The sequence below is a fragment of the Limanda limanda genome, chromosome 8, assembly GCF_963576545.1.
Source record: "Limanda limanda chromosome 8, fLimLim1.1, whole genome shotgun sequence".
Classification (NCBI taxonomy): Eukaryota; Metazoa; Chordata; class Actinopteri; order Pleuronectiformes; family Pleuronectidae; genus Limanda; species Limanda limanda.
In genome coordinates this window covers 6,555,796-6,573,725 of record NC_083643.1, presented here as the reverse complement: position 1 = coordinate 6,573,725, position 17,930 = coordinate 6,555,796, and positions in this window count along the sequence as shown.

The following is a 17,930-nucleotide window of genomic DNA, read 5'->3' as shown; positions in this document are numbered from 1 at the left end:
CACTTTTTCCTTTCGGGTATTTCCCGTGGGGCTGCAAAGACAAATTACTCACATGGCAAAACTGTTAACAGCCCTGAGATCTGATTTATGGACACTTCGGGCGCCGCTTAATGAAATGATTCCAACCTCTGCATGCAATGGAGACTTTTGTGGATGAGTCAATTGCCACACTGTATCTGATGGGGAAGGCTTTTAATTGTTTTAAAGGTGCCGACAGTAAAAGTGCTAATCGTGTCCACTCTTCAATCGCTTAATGGAGGTAATTTGATAAGCGCTGCTCAGGTGAATTGTGTCTGAACATGTAATCACCTGAAGTCTCATTGCAACAAAGGCCGAGTGTGACACTTTTAAAACCTCTGTGATCAAATTGCAGTGGAATTAGATTTGAGTTTTTCCCACGGACAAATGTAGCTGCGAGTATTCCGATCACTGACAATTTTCCAAAATGGCGCCACCGTGTGTGCTTAGGCCAGTCCTCATTTGTATCTAATCTTGCGGTTGATTGCAGTTTTGTCACATTTCCAGTCCAGCACACGTTGATAATGGATTCACAGCCAAGTTCAATATTGTACAGCTCTGTTCTCTGACACGTCTCAGAGCCAATACCTAGCAAAAAGCAGCAGAAGACCTAATTACAATTGATTAGCGACTGTCTGCTGTGGAAAATTCACGTCTCATCTAAAAATAAGTCAGTAGCTCAGACAGTTCTTCTATCTATTTTTTTTTTTTCCATCTGAAAAAGACGGGGCGGTGCATGTGTGCGGGTGGGGGGGGGGGGAGTGGTGCATTTCACTCCTGGTCCCTCGTTCAGAGGAAATTGCCTTACAAATTAAGCTAATCAACTTTTTACACATCGCAGTGGCCGGAAAAGTCAGAGAGTGGTGGCTGTGGCATTTTCATGATCTAATTCAGAGGGCGTTCGGCCCCTGGGACTCAGAGACTGAGAGATAGAAAAGAGATCTCATGACATCTGTGGTGAAAGAAAAGTATCCTGAAACAGACTAACGTTGTCTTCAGGGTGTTTTTTACTTTCTGTCTTTCAGGTCACGATGAACACAACCAGCACATTTTTGCTTTATGTCTTTGTTTACAAGTATTATGGCAACTGTCAAGAAATGAAGTGCTGCGCTTTCCAAGAGAAACTGATAAACATGTGTTGTTGGAACAGAAGATAAACCAGTGTAGTTTAGTTTGTAAAGACGTGTTATTACAGCTCTCAACATGGAGCTAAACTACAGGAGTTGGAGAAATGTTCTGACATAAAGTTAATATTCTTTGTAGGAGTTTCTGTGCCCAACGGACCACATTCTGACAGAGGCAAGTTTAGCTGTAAGCGAGCAACAAAGCTGAAACTCAGCCAGAGGGAGAATTGTGTCTTGTTGCATCTGCAGCGCTGCAAGAACCAAACTAATTCAAATGATTTCACAGATATGGAAAAATGCTTAAAGGAAGAAAAGATGTTCTGGCTCTGGCCCATAACAGATATTACAGATATCACCAAATTACACATTTTGGATCATGGGATCACTGCTGAGTTCCATATCACAAGTTACACGTTGCATCTTCCCACTCGGCAAAGAACTAAATCCTGCAAATGACGACCGAACATGCTGGTGGGTTTGAAAAAAACTCCTTCAGGCAGTTGGAGAGAAGTTTCCGGATATGAAAAGTAAACAAAATGAACTGAACCTATTTGTGATGATTGACGTGACAGCATCGAGTGAAGAGCTCAAAGCTCACACAACAATCCTCCCTCTGCTCCAGCTCTAAAAACTGTATGTACTGTATGTCCTGAGGATAAACCCGCTCTGAGGAGACATGCACTGACGTTATGTGTCTGCTCCAGAAGACCTCCTGCTTTCGAAATACACAAGATTCAGTCGTGCTCGAGACTGACTCTCCTATTGATCCATTCTAAAAAGGTCTGAGGTATAAACTGCATTTCTCCTTATAGTTTTAAGCGTCAACAGGAAGTAATGCTGTATGTATCACTGTAAATTTGGATATGTTCAATTTTTAAATTTAGTATGACTGACCACTGAATGGGGCTCCACATGGCCCTGTATCAGTTAAATTAAATATTATATTTGTTAATATTTCCAGATCCCAACTCAAATATCCATAAATACCTATTGGTGCACAGAACTACACGACATCATCATCTTTCTCCAAAAGAGCCCTGCCTACTTCATAACCAGAGGAGAAACTACATGGAGAAAACCAGACACAGAGAAATCTCACACTGTAAAAATGTACAAAACCCCAAAGCTCCTACAACACAAGAACTCCAAGGCCTTTCATCGGCCGTCACACAACCTATATCTTCTGTTTTCTTTAAGGGAGCCATCTCAGATTGAACAATTTGTCCTGTGGAATTTCACAGGCAGCCGCATTTCATTCTCACGTCCAACTAACTGCTGACATTTGAGGGAAATCAATGAATCCCAGTATTTTCAGCTTGAGTCGTTATTATTTTTTTTTTCACGCTGAGGACTTTTACACACAACCTGTAAATGTCATCGTGGGGTCTTTTCAGTATTTGCAGCTGAGGGATGATGAGAAAGAAGTGGGATTTTTTTGGTGTAGGAGGAGACGGGAAAGAAAACGTGTTTACGTCCAGACCACTGACCTCCATGTGTGTGTGTGCGTGTGTGTGTGTGTGTGTGTTTGTGTGTGTGTGTGTGTCATCCAGGTGTGTTCATCCATTCTTCCTTGTTGTGTTGCTGGCCCTCTTTCATGCCTCATACATCACATCCTCACCATTCCTCCCCTTCTCTACCCCCTGGTAACCCAAGCCCCTGGTTGGTCTTCAAAGGGCTTAAGAGCAATCAGGGCACACACGCACACACACACACACACACACACACACACACACACACACACACACACACACACACACACAAACACAGACACACACATATGACACGTCCATGGTGACACACTCACTGCCTTTTGAGAATGCCCATATTTTGCGAGCTGTAACCTTTAGAGGGCAGCAGAGTTACATTCGCTGACAGTAAAACCAATGTTTGTCTGATGTGATGGCTTTCTCTAACTTTTCTAACCCACCATAATCTCTCTCTCTCTCTCTCTCTCTCTCTCTTCTATATCACACCTTCTTCTCACATCTCCTCCGTGCTGTCATTCCTCTGAGCCCCCCCCCCCCCCCTGTCACAGTTGCAGAGTGAGTTGGAGATTGACAGATCTGCTGTGTCTGGTTAGAGGTGCTAATTAAAACTCATTTGGCCTGCTGATGGTATTTTAAGCCCCCCCCATCTTCATTCACTGCAATTAGTCAGTATTAGTTGACCTGACGTCTTGTATCAGACTGGGTTATTGAATGTAAAAGAGGTAAACAGGCAGAGGTGGCATCACCCACGGTCGGCAGCTACTCCAGGTTTGATACAGGTGCCAGACAGATTGGAAATGAGAATGTAAAAATACTCTTCACACCTACAACATCACTTTGTCCATTGTTGCTTCCCTGAAAAAGCCGAACAGACGTTAAACACCAGGATGCAGATCTGTGTACGTCACACACCGGCTCTGTCGTTATGAGATCATTGATCGATTAAACGCTCTGAGGCCCAAAGGTGATGATGGCTTACAAATCACTCTTCATTTGTCTTTTCCTCTGTTCATCTTTTACCCTCGAAGTCTGGGCCACCTGGAAAAACACCTTACACTGTGTCTGTGTGTGAACATGCATTTGTGTTGATTTTAAATTACCTCCCACTGTACATGACGCCAGTTCCTCAAACTTTCGACAGTTATGGAACAAACCAGATGTTGAGAAATTCAGCGACGCAGATGTTCTGGCATACATTGTTCGTACCTGTTCTCTTGCATCAAGTATCATCAATAAAAAAACCCTCTTACAGACAAAAGCTGCACAGCACGACATTTTCCAACCAACAAACAGTGGTTGTGGTAATTTAGCAGCTAGTTTCTCGTGGGGCAGCAGTGTTGTCAAACCACTTGTTTATTGAAATCTATGCCATTATACTATTATGCTTGACTTAAATCTCACAATAGAACCTGAGCAGCAGCTACTCCATGCAGATGCATATGCAGAAATTAATACATGAGCTTAGCTAACTCCACAGTCTTTGCATTACACCAGAGGGGATAAAGATGAATTGGGTTCACTCAGCCAGCAACTCATTCAACACATTCAAACCCAATAAGTCCCTCGTAAGTTACACAAGACAGACAAAGTCATCTAATTATACACATAACATTGATTATGAACTAATTACATAATCTTTGACTTGCTGATTTAGCCAGTTAGCTAGCTACACATATGAATAGTAATCTTGATCTTATTTAAATGGGACACTTCAGTTGGGAGATTGTAACCAAAGTTGAACATTAAATTCTGATTAGATTAGATTAGATTTCTTTATTTATCCACACAACGGGGAAATTCACTTGTTACAGCAAAATAAGAGAAAAACAGAATTTAAATAACAGTGCCGAAGCACAATAAAAAAGATCACAATATGTACACTACTAAACTACACATAATGAGAGTACAGAAACAAAAACAAAAACAACCTGCAAAACAGACACTGTGCAAAAGCAGGTACTGGGGAGAAAGTGGAATGATGTAAGTGTTATTGTAATGAAAACAAAAATATTATAAGTAATATTCCAACAGTAGTGACCATGATACAGAAAATAATTAAAAAGTAAGTGACCATAATATAAATAATACTACAAGATAGCATAATGGAAATATAAATATTGCAATGTAACCATTATAAGTGACCATGATATAAATATAGATGTAAAGTGTTGAATATTATTGTGCATAGTAGTGATCTGAGTAAAAAATAAAAAATAAATAAGAAAAATAAAAATACAAATACAGCTATGGTGAGAGGTTAAGTGGAGATAGAGATAATAGACAGGGACTACAACATTATCAGGTGGTGCTGGTGTTGTAGAGCCTGACTGCAGCCGGGATGAAGGACCTGCGGAACCTCTCCTTCTTACACCGGAATCTTTCCAGGAATCTGTTCAATAGCTGTCGTGACATTTTATCCAAAACCACATGCAATGGTCACCGTGGCGCCGTGGGAGAAGTCAGAGGATCATGACTCTGGGGACCATGACTAAAAACAGTCCAAATGTTTTTGAGTTGACCCACTGACATTGCTGAAACCACCATAGCCACTAGCATCAACATGAGTGGTTAAACTCGATGCAGCAGAGGTTAAGATATCCCGACTTCTAAACTCGACTTCTAAACTTCTAAAGTGGTCAAATCCCCCAAAAACGTTGGATCCTGAACTTCCCATAAGTAAAGGGAGAGGCGGTGGACTAGTGTCAGAAACTTGGACTATGGGCAGAAAAGGTCTCTGGTTCGTCTCTGGTTCGACTCCACGGAGAAACAACAAAAAGACGAACCTGGATTGATCTGTCCAAAAATCCAAGAGGATTCTCCCTACCCTGTCTAGTGCCCCTGAGCAAGGCACCTTACTCCCCCAACATCTGCTCCCCGGGCGCCGTACATGGCTGCCCACTGCTCTGTGTGTCCTGCACCAGATGGGTTAAAAGCAGAGGTTAAATTTCCCTCCTTGCGTGAGTGTGCTTGTGCATGTCTGTGCATGTGTTTGGGACAAATAAATGTTTCTTAATCTTATCTTAATGCAACAGCCCTCACCTCATATTTCCAACTCTACACCAAGGTTCTTAACTCACGCTGTCCAGATCCTAATGTTTTATTCCCAGACTCGACACAGCTCCTCTAGAGAAACAGAGCACATTACACGTCTCATTGGATTTGACATGAAGATCTTCCCCCCTCCTCCGCCTCCTTTAAAATGGTGTGAAAAAGCTTCTTGAAACTTTTTTCCCTCTCATTCATATTTATAGGAGACTATTTCAGTATCGTTTATGAAGCAACTAATTAATATTTGATTCAAAGGTCACAGGTGCGTATTTGATGCTCCATCCGAGGCTTGTTTCTTTTCCGAAGAGACATGAAACTGGGATGAAACCCACGCGGCGAACGGGAGACTTTCTTTTCTCTTCCACTCAGACGAACCGAATAATGAGTCAATGGCTTTTCCTGTCGAGAGCGCTTTGTCTTTTACAGTCGCTGCGTGCACCCCCCCGTGATCCATCCGACTATAGACCTCCTCCACACTTCCAATCTCTCTCATGCATCCTCGGGAGTTATCTTTAAAAAATCAGTTTACTACGTTTCCTTTGCCTCAGATCGGCTCCCGCTGCCCTATCCACCATCCGTCTACACTCCCTTCATCCATACTTGCACGGTGGTTGGCAGAGCTGCATATTGAGCGGATGCACGGTTCCCACTTCACGAAGCCGCGAGTCTCATTGAACTCGCCGCAGCAGCTGGGCCGACACGCAGGCCTCACCTCTCTCTCTCTCTCCTGGCTCCTCACGGGCGAGAGCGGAAGTCGACAGCGCTGTGACAAATTGCGTTTTTTTTCTTATTTTTCATTCCTCTGATTTATTCCTTCCCTTCTACTGCACCGCCAACCATCTACACCCCCCCCCGCCCGACTCCCACCACCCCACCACCCCCACCATCCTGTTTCCCATCTCCCTCTATCCTTTGGAGCGGAAGGCCTATTGCAGTGGTAATGAGGAAGGTTAATTGGGCTTGCTGTGTCTTTAGGAGGTTGGATAGAGACGATGGCGGTGGATTTTCCTCTGGATGCCTACATGCATGCCCCCCCGCCCCCCTGCTGTTTTAACATACAGTAATCGGAAACCCTCCCCACTGAGAGAGACCTCTTTATCAAGGCTGCGCCGGCGGATAAAAGAGGAACTCTCCTCGAGGAAACCTTCATGCCGACGCCGACACCTCTCACACTCTTCAATTACTCAGGGGTCACACTCTGATACAGCGTGCCATGAGAGAGATTAGGGCCATTTGCATTTTCCACGGAATGATGAAATAAGTTTGAGAAGTAGAGGAGATGAAACGTTCTCTGTGATGGACGACCTGTCTCGGGCTGTTTTTCCAGTTCCTGCGAGTGGATGTTTGAAAATCCTGACGTACGGTTTTAATGAGCTCTTGGTTTGGATCATATTTTGTTTGTAATGTGTAAGTTAAACATATTGTTGGTTGTTCGTACACCTGCAGGTTTTTGATTGTTTCGATCACATCTCATCCCTCAACATCTAGTACATTTTTGTTATTATTATTGTTAAACCCGCCATTTCATTTCAACCTAATAAATAATTGCCAAGGAGGTTGTTTTCACTCCCGTCTGATTGTTTGTTGGCTGGTTTGTATATTTATTTGTTTATAAGCAATAAAAATACATAAAAATAAATAGGTGGCTTACCATGAAATATGAGTCAATTCAATTCTAATGCGGATCCAGATCAGTTTGTGTTTTTCACTTAAACACTGGAGGGCGTTTTCCAACTTTTTCCCCATTTTCCCAGGGAATATTAAATGGATATTGATGAAAAAGCAAAGGTATTTTACGGGGACTGATTTCTTTGAGTGTCTGGAGTTTGCTGCAGCTCTATTGAATTGAAGGAGACCTCGGAAGAGGTGTTTGACTGAGTGTCATTCTGGTACTTGACACGAGGATGCACCTGTGCAAACAAATTACTGCTTGTTTCACACTGTTCCTCTGATCAACATTGAATTACTGTCACACTGTGCCATGTTTGATTTTAGCTTGACACTTTTATACCAATAACAATAAGTATCAAATAATAATGTTGTGGAGTAAAATGTAAACATCCTGATGCGTTAAAATGGAGTCAAACTAACCTATGGATTAGCAGAGAGTTCAAATATTTATTTCGTCATTTTAACCCAAGCAGCAAAAGGGAAATGGCCATTGAACCTATTTTGCAATCAGAGTAACGACGCTATATTTGTGTTATTCTCCAGACGATATAACTCAGTGTCTGCAGAAATGGGGTCGGGAGGTCAATGTGATTCATTACTCCTTATCTGTGTCTTTCTCACCCCTCTCACTTTACTTTGATCAGCACACACAGCACCTCCTTCCTCTCTATTCTCTCTGTCTCATCCAGCCTTTCCTCCTCTCCTCTGGTCGCTGCATCCATCTCACTGCTGCAGTCAGTTAGGCCTCTCCAGGTGACCGATGAGCACGGCCATTGATCACTATAAAGTCAGCCTTTTTCGCACTTAATGAAATCCCTGCTCGCTCACTCCACACATGCGTGGTGTTCGGGGGAGGGGGGCTCCACGAGGAGGCCCAGAGCCAAGATCAACACAAACACGCAAACACGGTTGTGTCTCCTTGATGATATTACATTGACTTTGGATTAAATCCTCAGAGAGTTAACCTCCACTACAACTTTTTCAGAATCTTACTTTTCTTAACCTTCATTAGAGTAGAATCACCTGAAACTTTGACTGACCCCTTTATACACATGAAGCGATACCTCTGTCACGGCTCCACCATGTTAGATCGCCATGTTTCTACAGGATCCCAGAATGGACAAACCAGACACTGGTTCCAGGTTATATTTTTGGGTTAATGCCGCCCTAGATGCTAGTTCGCCTTTGGAAGGTGATGGTGAGACGAGTTATATTCAGGTGGTTGCAAAATGAAACTTCACCACTAGAGGCCACTCAATCCTACACACTGAACCTTTAATGATTTAACTTTCACAAGGAGGGTGAGAGATGTAAGTCGCCAAAATCACAAGATGTAGGAGCTCGAACCGGAGTAATACCAGGAACACACACACACATACACATACTTTTTTCGCAGCTATCCTTGCTAGGACTTTGAATTGGCTTCCATTCACAATTCAAATCTTCCCACTAACCCCAACCAGGAGCTCAGAAAGGAATTTTTGCCTCATCTGGACTGGGATTTGGTCTCTCACACACACACACACAAACACACACATACACACACACACACACAGAAGTTGAGTGTTAGTGGGACCTTGATTAAATCAATACAAGTGGAGAAAATAAGTAGCGGACAGATGGATGGATTCAGCCGAGCATATTCATGTGCTGTACTCAGAACCGATGCTTATTCACCATCAAGCATCTGCTACTTCCTCGTCCTGACTTTTCGCCCTCGTCTCTCTCTCTCTCTCTCTCTCTCTCTGCCTACCTGCATGTTCTCTTATGTGTCGTCGATGAATAATTTAAAGCAGCCTTTGATTTACCGTGAGGTGTTCAGGTGCATCGGGACAGAATGGCAGCGTGTCAAGATTCTTTCGTACAAACGATTTTGAACTCCAAGTCTCTAAGAGCCAGGAGATCCAAACCCTCACAAGAAAAGCACAACTAAGATCATTAGAGGTCAGAGGAGCTTGTTGCTAAGAGGCTGCGGCTCATGAGCTCAAGTGGCGGCTACAAAGACCAAGTTTGCTTTGAAGAGGAACAAGGAACGAGTGTGTGTGAGAGACAGAGACACTCACATAAGTACTAGAATAAACAACAATGCATAAAATGTGTTTGGCAACTGGTGCACATAACTAATGAAGTTTTCTCCTTGTCCAACAAGCACGTTGGACACTTGACGCACGAGCTAAGCAGAGTTTAGTTTGCCAAATGAAACTATTGCGCAGATTGCAGGGATATTGCAAAACGGAACAACAACTAAATATGTGAATATTGTGCGTTACCCTCGGTATTTTCATGCAACCACTCGTGGTGAAGAGCCCATCTTCCTCCACCACCAATCCGCCCCCACATGTTCGCTTGCCGCGTGGAGCCACATCTAAATTTCAGATTTAAGAGAAATGTTGGCGCTAATGATGTGGACATGGAGCCGGGAGCTGGTGGAGGAATTTGAAGGTGAGAGCAGGAGGAAACAGCTTCCATCCAGCAGCTGCTCCCCTGATGACTGTTAAAATGCAGCTCAGGTAGCGAAGAGCAAGAAGAACATTCGTGTCCCTCCAGACTTGTTTGGGCAGGAAAAGAAGGAATTTAAATCTCGTACTTCATCAAACACAAGGGGGCCGATATTTTAACATCCCATTAGTCCACTTCAAGAACACATGATATTCTGAAGAAGGGATTAAGATAAGATAAGATGAAAATGACAAAAATATACAGAATGTAAACAGAACATGTAGAGTGTAAACACAAACTTAAATTAAATTACACTTAAGAGTCATTCAGATGATTATGGAAGCTGATTGTTTATGTTTAGGGCTTTAAATGAATTATCTAGACTGAGGGAAAGATCATGGTTTGAGTTAGAAATAAGTTAATGGTTAAATAATGTTTCTTTATTGGTTTAAAACAGTGACCAAACAGTCATTTCTCATGTAAGTCCAATGTTTTGTCACTCGATTCATCCTCCCTCGATGTTACTATATAACACTGACTATGTTCTCATCGACAGTGACATTCTGACTATTAACCTTTTCTGATTATGATGTTTTTATAAGCTGCTAATAGAATCTTCCATTCGTCTGATTATGACTTTGAGCAGTGGGTAACTGCCACACACGTGGATAGAAGAGGACGTTATAATGTGATTACTCAAAATGTTAAGGTCAGAATACTCCACATGACTTAATTAGATTGTTGCTCATTCCTAGTATGACCTTATTCAGGTTAAGCCAATCAGAAAGGGCTGTTTAAACGTCTCATTCAGTCTTAATCTGGTTAATATCGGAATATTGATGTCAAATGTAAACACAGTGGTTACACAATATCGCCACTAAAGGCTTCCTCAGTTGAAAACATGACGCTTTAAAGCATTTGCTGAGAAGACTCATGTCGTCTACCTTAAGGAAAAAGATGTTACGGTAGCACTTGGTCATAATGAGAGCTAATTACCTGTGGGGTCTTTTTTTGGGGGCGTCAGTCTTACTGTGGTCAGGTGATCAGCAGCTTTGAAAACACTTTAATCCCAAAGTGTGGGAATAGAGCAGCTTACCTATTTGATAGGGATGTTACTTGGACTATGATCCACTTTTTTAAAAGAGGAGCCGTGTCTTATGTGAGAGATGCTGAGGTGAGGGAGTTGTGCTTTTTATCAGAGAGATCAGTGATCAGTGTTTACACAGATGGCCGGACTGGAACTGAGGGACAAGGGAACCGTTGAAGTGGTCGATCGAGGCTAAATGGAGACTAAACAGAGCGCTATTTGCAATTTGATTTCTAAGATACAACAAAAGAGGAACAATACGAGTAATGCTGCAGCCCAGGAGCGGGTCTGAGACAGCATCCTGATGTTATTGTGACAAAAGACCTGCTATTAGCTGTGACACTGCAAAACACTGCTGTCATGCAAAAGTACCAGCATTCTGTCATCTTGTGAAGAGGTTCTGGTCTCTGCTTCGGTCTCCGTCCAGATTAGAGAGATGTCCATTTTTTTAAAATAGTTTTTTGGTCATTTTCACCTTTATCGACAGGATGGTGTAAGTGTAAAATGGGCAAATGGGCAAATTGAACCTGCGGCCACTGCAGGAGGGCTCAAGCCTCCTCTCCCCAATTTGATCTAAACTCAGAAATACAAATAAAACAATCTACAAACATCACTACTTTTAAGAGTGATACAAGAATAATATAGAATAAATCAAAATAATATGAATGTGTGCCGCAAGACGCTGAAGTACACTTAAAGTATTTGAATTAGTACACACTTTAAGAAGCCATGTGGGACAGCATGAATGAAACGTTCATATGTTGTATAACCACAGGGCTCCGTCCTGGGAGACCACGCAGCCACTGAATCCCATTTTATTTATTGAACTTATTATTTTCAGTTTTTCTCAATTTTTCATTTGAAATCTTATTAAGCCCAAAGGCCTTGATGACACATTTCTCCCACGTGAGCCTGAGCTGCATGTAGACGGCCAGTAAAGAGACACATAGAGATGGTAAAATCTTTATGGATTGTTTCTTTCCCAGTCAGCCCCACTGGGATTCCTCCCTTTGCTCTTTTTGACCAGTCTGACTTTGATTCACAACAATCGCTCACAATCAACAAGGGGAGGGGGGGTGCGTGGATGAAGCTTTTAATCTCTCTCTCTCTTGTTGACTGACTGTTCTCTGTTATTCTCCTTCTGTCTCTGGACACTGGGATGAAACGTGGAATTAGAGGAATAGATATCTTCAGAGGTATGAAAAGGAAACAGCCTTAGAAACAAAACAAAGTGACATAGTCTGTTATATATATATATATATTCTTTTTGGACCATTTTTATAAAGCTTATGGTTTGAATACATTTAAAATTTGGTTATTCAAACTTAATTTGATTACTTACCTCACCTGTTTTGCTTCCCAAGGTACAATTAGCATCTTTTCTTTATCTTTTCATTGTGCTCCCATCTTTATTGAGTTCATACAACATATCAACCTGCAGGTTCCTCCAGTTTAAAACCATTACTTTGCGTCTCTGATAAGAAACTAAATAAAAGTTTAGCACTAAAATAAAATGAACTCTTAACGGCTCTAAAGTAAAGTATGAATTTCAGTCCATCTCCACAGCAGCATCAAAATGAACAAATTAGTCGGTGGTGAGGAATCTGAAACATGCTCTCAGTGCTTTTGACCTCAGGAGAAAGTAAAAGATAATTGCCTGACCTCGTCTCATTAGACGCAGCGTGGGTGAGTGTTGGCAGCAGCTTTGGTGGCTTTAGTTGGAAGATCTGATGGAGTTTTTCTTTTAAAAACACTCAAGCAGCCGTGCTCCTCCACCAGAGAAAGTTTGTCGTGTACTTCCCCCGAACAGACGGGACCTTCAGGTGGCCTGACAGTCCGGCGCCGATAGAGAAGTGGAAATTATTCATGACTTCCGCTGCCACAAAACTGATGCAGTGGAAATTACAGGCACCACATTTTTTTCCCTTTCCAAGAAGATGGGAAAGATTATTACCATAACAGACCCCGACAACACTTTAGCTCTCATTAAACAAACATAAGTTCCTGTTATTCAGTCTGTGGAGCAGATTAGTATCTTTGAATATTTGCTCGACTCACACACATGCTACGTGTCGTCGGAAATGGTCTGTAAATGTAATGTAAAGAAGACATCTAGGGCTTTTTACATCAGAATTTTGATTACACACACACACACACACACACACACACACACACACACACACACACACACACAGGACTAGAGTGTTTGTGCAGCCTTGAAATGGAAGACCAAAGGAACATTAATGGATCTATCAAGCCTCTCTGCTCTCTCCCATCCAACCACAGCGACATCACAAACAACCTTGTTGCTACTCTGCCATGGACAGCTTAACCAATATGAGGCAAAGCAGGCGAATAACAAGTCTGTGCAGGAGAGGAGGAGAGGAGGAGAGGAGGAGAGGAGGAGAGGAGGAGAGGAGGAGAGGATGAGGGGATGACCATGAAAGAAATATATATATATATATAAACTTATGGAATATTGATGTTTTCAGCCGGTGTCCTTGTTCAACTGCAATTTCTGTTCAGCCCCACAACAGTAACTCAGTTCCTGTTGCACTGAACTGTCTGACATTACAAATGTTTACTGACGTAGGGAATTGTGTTTTAATGTTTAATTAAACTAGTATAAACATTATTTGTATAAATACTAGTATTTGTGTTTCATTCACATACGTCACAGGTGCAGGGTTTCCTCTCTGTGTGGGGTTTGCATGTTCTCCCCATGTCTGCGTGACTGGTTATTTATCTTTATTCATTTTTTTTTTTTTTTTTATAAATCTGTTTATTGAAACATATCATATCATGTTACATGACCTTTACAAAGAGATGCATGTTTTTTTTTTTACCAAATAAACAAAACATACAAACAAACAAACCAACAAGTAAACATACATAACATTATCCCACCCCCCACCCCAGTTGGTCTTCCCTTTTCAAACAGAATATCTCATCAACACCTTTCATTTATACATTCACATTGATGTAAGAGCACAGCTGGACACAAGAAGAAACAAAAAAAAACAGAACAAAACAAAACAGCATAACATAATATGTTGTTCAATGAGTTGTGGCTACATTGTCAAAATATGAGATAAGAGGTTGCCATGTAGTATAGATATATAGATTATCTTTATTCATTGGCCCTGTCATACACTGGTCACCGATCCTGTGGTTTCTCAAGGGCAGCCATGGTTCCTCTAAAGTCAACGCAACAGCAAATAATGGGAAAACAAGGAAAGTCCGAGAGAAAAACAAGGGAGATAAAACAAGAAATGAGATCTTGAACAAGAAGCTGCGACTTCATTTCCAAATGTAAGGAGGCAGAGAGACGATGGTGTGTCACTCTGAGCTCTGTGAAGTTTCTTCATCCAGCTCCTTTATTCCTCAGCCTCCACATGTTTCACCTACTTTACATCACGCAGCCGCCCTCCAACTCCTGCTCTGTCTTTATCTCCCCCTCCTCATGCCCTGAGTGCCTCCGCGGCTTTGCATCTAATTGTGATTCTACTATTAGATTTAGATTACACCGGCAACAGATAAATATTGCTTCGCCAAATCCAGAGGGTATACGGTCCGCTATTAATCTCCATTTATCTACCTGGTGATCTTAATGGAGCAGACAGGTGCATATTTCTGATTTTTGTTGGAGGCAGAAGATCACTACCAGTCACCCTTTAAGTCCCATTATACCTACGTATCTGCCATTATTAATAATTTTGTAATTACACTTCCTTTTTGAGACCAAGTATGGAAAGATAATACCAATGCCGGAGAGATCTACCGGTGTTACGTTGGAAATACCAATTATATCAGCACAGATACTTAATTTAGCACCGCACCGACGTTTCCGCTCGCTGTCAGATTACAGACGCTGAAGGGAAAGTGAAAGTTTTAAGTTAAATAGAAACAAGAGCTTTTGGAAAGAGTTGAAAACAATTCAGAAAATCGTTTCACGTCCCAAAGATGTTCCACTGGCTTCAGATCTGGTGACTGAAGTTCGCTGAATTCATTGTTATGGTCATGAAATCAGTTTAATGCGACGTTTGGCTTTGTGACATGGTGCATCATCAGGCTGGAAGAAGCCATTAAAAGATAAGTTGTGACCACATGCAGATGCACGTCGTCAGCAATAATACTTAGAAAGCCTGTTATTCAAACGAGAATTAATTGGTATTAATACATCGGTCCGCTGTCGGACAAATTGGCTGTAAATTTTGATTAGCTAGTTCTGAGGATGCCCAGCTGAAAGACATCTTAAGGCTGAAGGGAATCACTGGAGCTGGTAAACATCTGTTCAGGAGTTCGACATGTGCAAATCAGACATTCACTTTTGTTGGAGCACTTAGGTACATTTTGCATGTATCTGTACTTCACTAAAGTGCCTTTATTCATGGTTTCTTTTCACTGTTACCCCACCATCAGCCAATATCTGTACTTTCTTCTTCATTGATCTACTTCACTGATCCAAATAGTACGGGCAGGTAAAATCCTGTCTCTTCAACGAGAGCAAAGTGCGGCTGCTGCATCACTGGGAAGGAACACCTCAAATGGATTCACAGTAAGCCACTGCACAGACTCAGGCATTATTGTGTTTTTTACCGTTGCATTTGGGGAAAAGGCTACACACTCACTAAGAAGTGGTACTTCTACTTGAATATTACTTGGTCATAGTACTATGCTCCAAGCAGCGAATTCATGGTTTAAAAAGGGAAATACCAACAGCACGTCAATTGAACTTTTGAAAAGAAAACAACAAAATCCTCTTTCCGGGGCCCAGATCCAACAGAGATGCAACAAAAATACAGACATCCTTAAGCTGAAGGAGTTGTGCAGGGAGAATGGGCCACATGTCCATTGTAATAAAACATGATAAGAGAAAAGAAAAAGCAAACCCTTAGTATCCATACCATAAAGTTACCAGTGGGCATAAGACCGGTTGTCGTCTTGTTCCATCAGCTCCAACAGCACAGTTTCTTACTCACTCGCACGTTAATGTTGAGCTAAAGAAAGTTCAAAGCAAACAGCCACATAGTCGTCCGCTGTCAAATCTTGGTTTCTTGATATGACCTGATGATTTCTGAAGGTAAGGCCGGTTGCTCACATGCAGAGTGATGCAAGCTGAGGGCAGCCGCTTCATAATTCATCCTGATGACTGCTGCTGAACTCTGTGACACATCGGTCTCACACTGTCTGTGTCTGTGCTGGAGGCGTCGAGTGTGAGCGGCACATTAGCAGAGCTGCAGCAGCCCCGGTGCTCTCGGTGTGTGTGTCTACACCGGAGGAGTTCACTCCCTGTACTGAGTCACCTCCGTTCTGAGCATTCACTACGAGCTCAATACACAGTCGCTGTATTTATATACCTACAATGCAGGAAAATAGGCTTGGAGCGTATAAAGTATGCTACACATCTGTAAACACAAGCCATCATGTGACCTATAGACAGATAGATTATAATGGGAGTGAATCTGTTCTGTGAGATGGATGGAAAATGCTGTTCTCTGTGTAAACATGTTGTTGGGCCTCTGCTTTGAGTCAATGTGCAAGTTCAAAGCATTTGGGCACGACAAACAGATTTTTATAAATGACCTGAGGCAGGTTCTGGAAAACTGTGCAAATCAAAGTTTGTGTTTAAACAGTCAGACGGAAGCTGAACACCAGCGGTTTCTTAGCTTTGCAGGACAAGCTGTCAATTCAACATAATTATTTTATTCAGCAGTGTATCGTTAGATTGAAGTCATACAGGCACACACACGCACACACACACACACGCACACACACACACACACAAACACACACACGCACACACGCACACACGTTATTGCTTTCTCAAAATTAAAGTTTTGCCCTGCAGCCATTTCCAAATTTCCTTCCCTTATAAACAAATACGCTACATTCATTTAAATATTCTAAATATAAATACATGAAATATAACTTGACTTGATCTTCTCATATATTTACATATTTCTCTTGTTTCTCCATGTTTCCCTAATACTTCTCAAATGTCATGTTTCTGCCTCGGCCCTCCTTACAGTATGCGACTCACTGCTGTACGACATGTAACATCAACATTATCCAGGAAACCAAGTGAAATGTTTGAACTACTTTCACCGAGGAGATTATTGTTTGTACGTAAGCAGGATTACACAACGGATTCCCACAGAACTTGGCTGAAGGATGAGAGAAAGAACCCATTACATTTTAGGGTTTTGTAAACGTGATGGACAGAAAATGGTTCATTGAATTCAATAGGAGATGATTCTGTAGATTACCAGCTTTGAGTGTGAGACAGGTTGAGTTTGTCAATGACGACAGGACGAGTTAAGGGAGACAGGAGGAAACCGTGTCCCCTGGATGTAGCAGTAGTGTCAATAGAAACGGGAGAAGTCAGGCGCTAAATAACTCATTATGACGTCCATGCATGACATCCTGCATTAGCATATCAAATCATGCTAGTGCCGAGCTGCCCTTGAGTCGGAGACATTGGGAGCATGTGTATGTTTAAGTGTCGGAATTAGAGATGGAAGACTGATTACATACACGTGTCAACCACACAGTTTATGCACATGAATAAATGTTGTCTGGTCACAAAATGGCAAAATGAAAATAGTATCGAAATCAAGCTCAGGATAATGTTGTTGCCAATACTGATTCTTTCCATCTGTTCTCAGTCAAATGAAAATGAGACAGTTCATCAATCTTTCTGCCAAACAGAGAGTTTCCAGGGACGAAGGAATGTGAATGGGTTGAGTATCCATTGAAATGACTGTGCAGCTAGTATGTGCATGATGCATTTGAATGGCTGAGGTCATGAAACCTCACATTTCTCCTGAGAATTGGAGAAGACTTTCAAAAACTGTGGATCCTTGAGAAACTGAAACACTTCACTGAAGAACGGAGGAACTCCTCCACACGATCTCGGTTACGCGGAGCTTCTTTTATCTCTTTCTGGATCCCGTGGAAACCAATTTCCACCACTCTGGCGAAATAAAATCCTAATGAACAAAATTATGAAACGTGGAAATATGTTTTTTCAGTTTTCCCCTTTCCTGTAGTCTA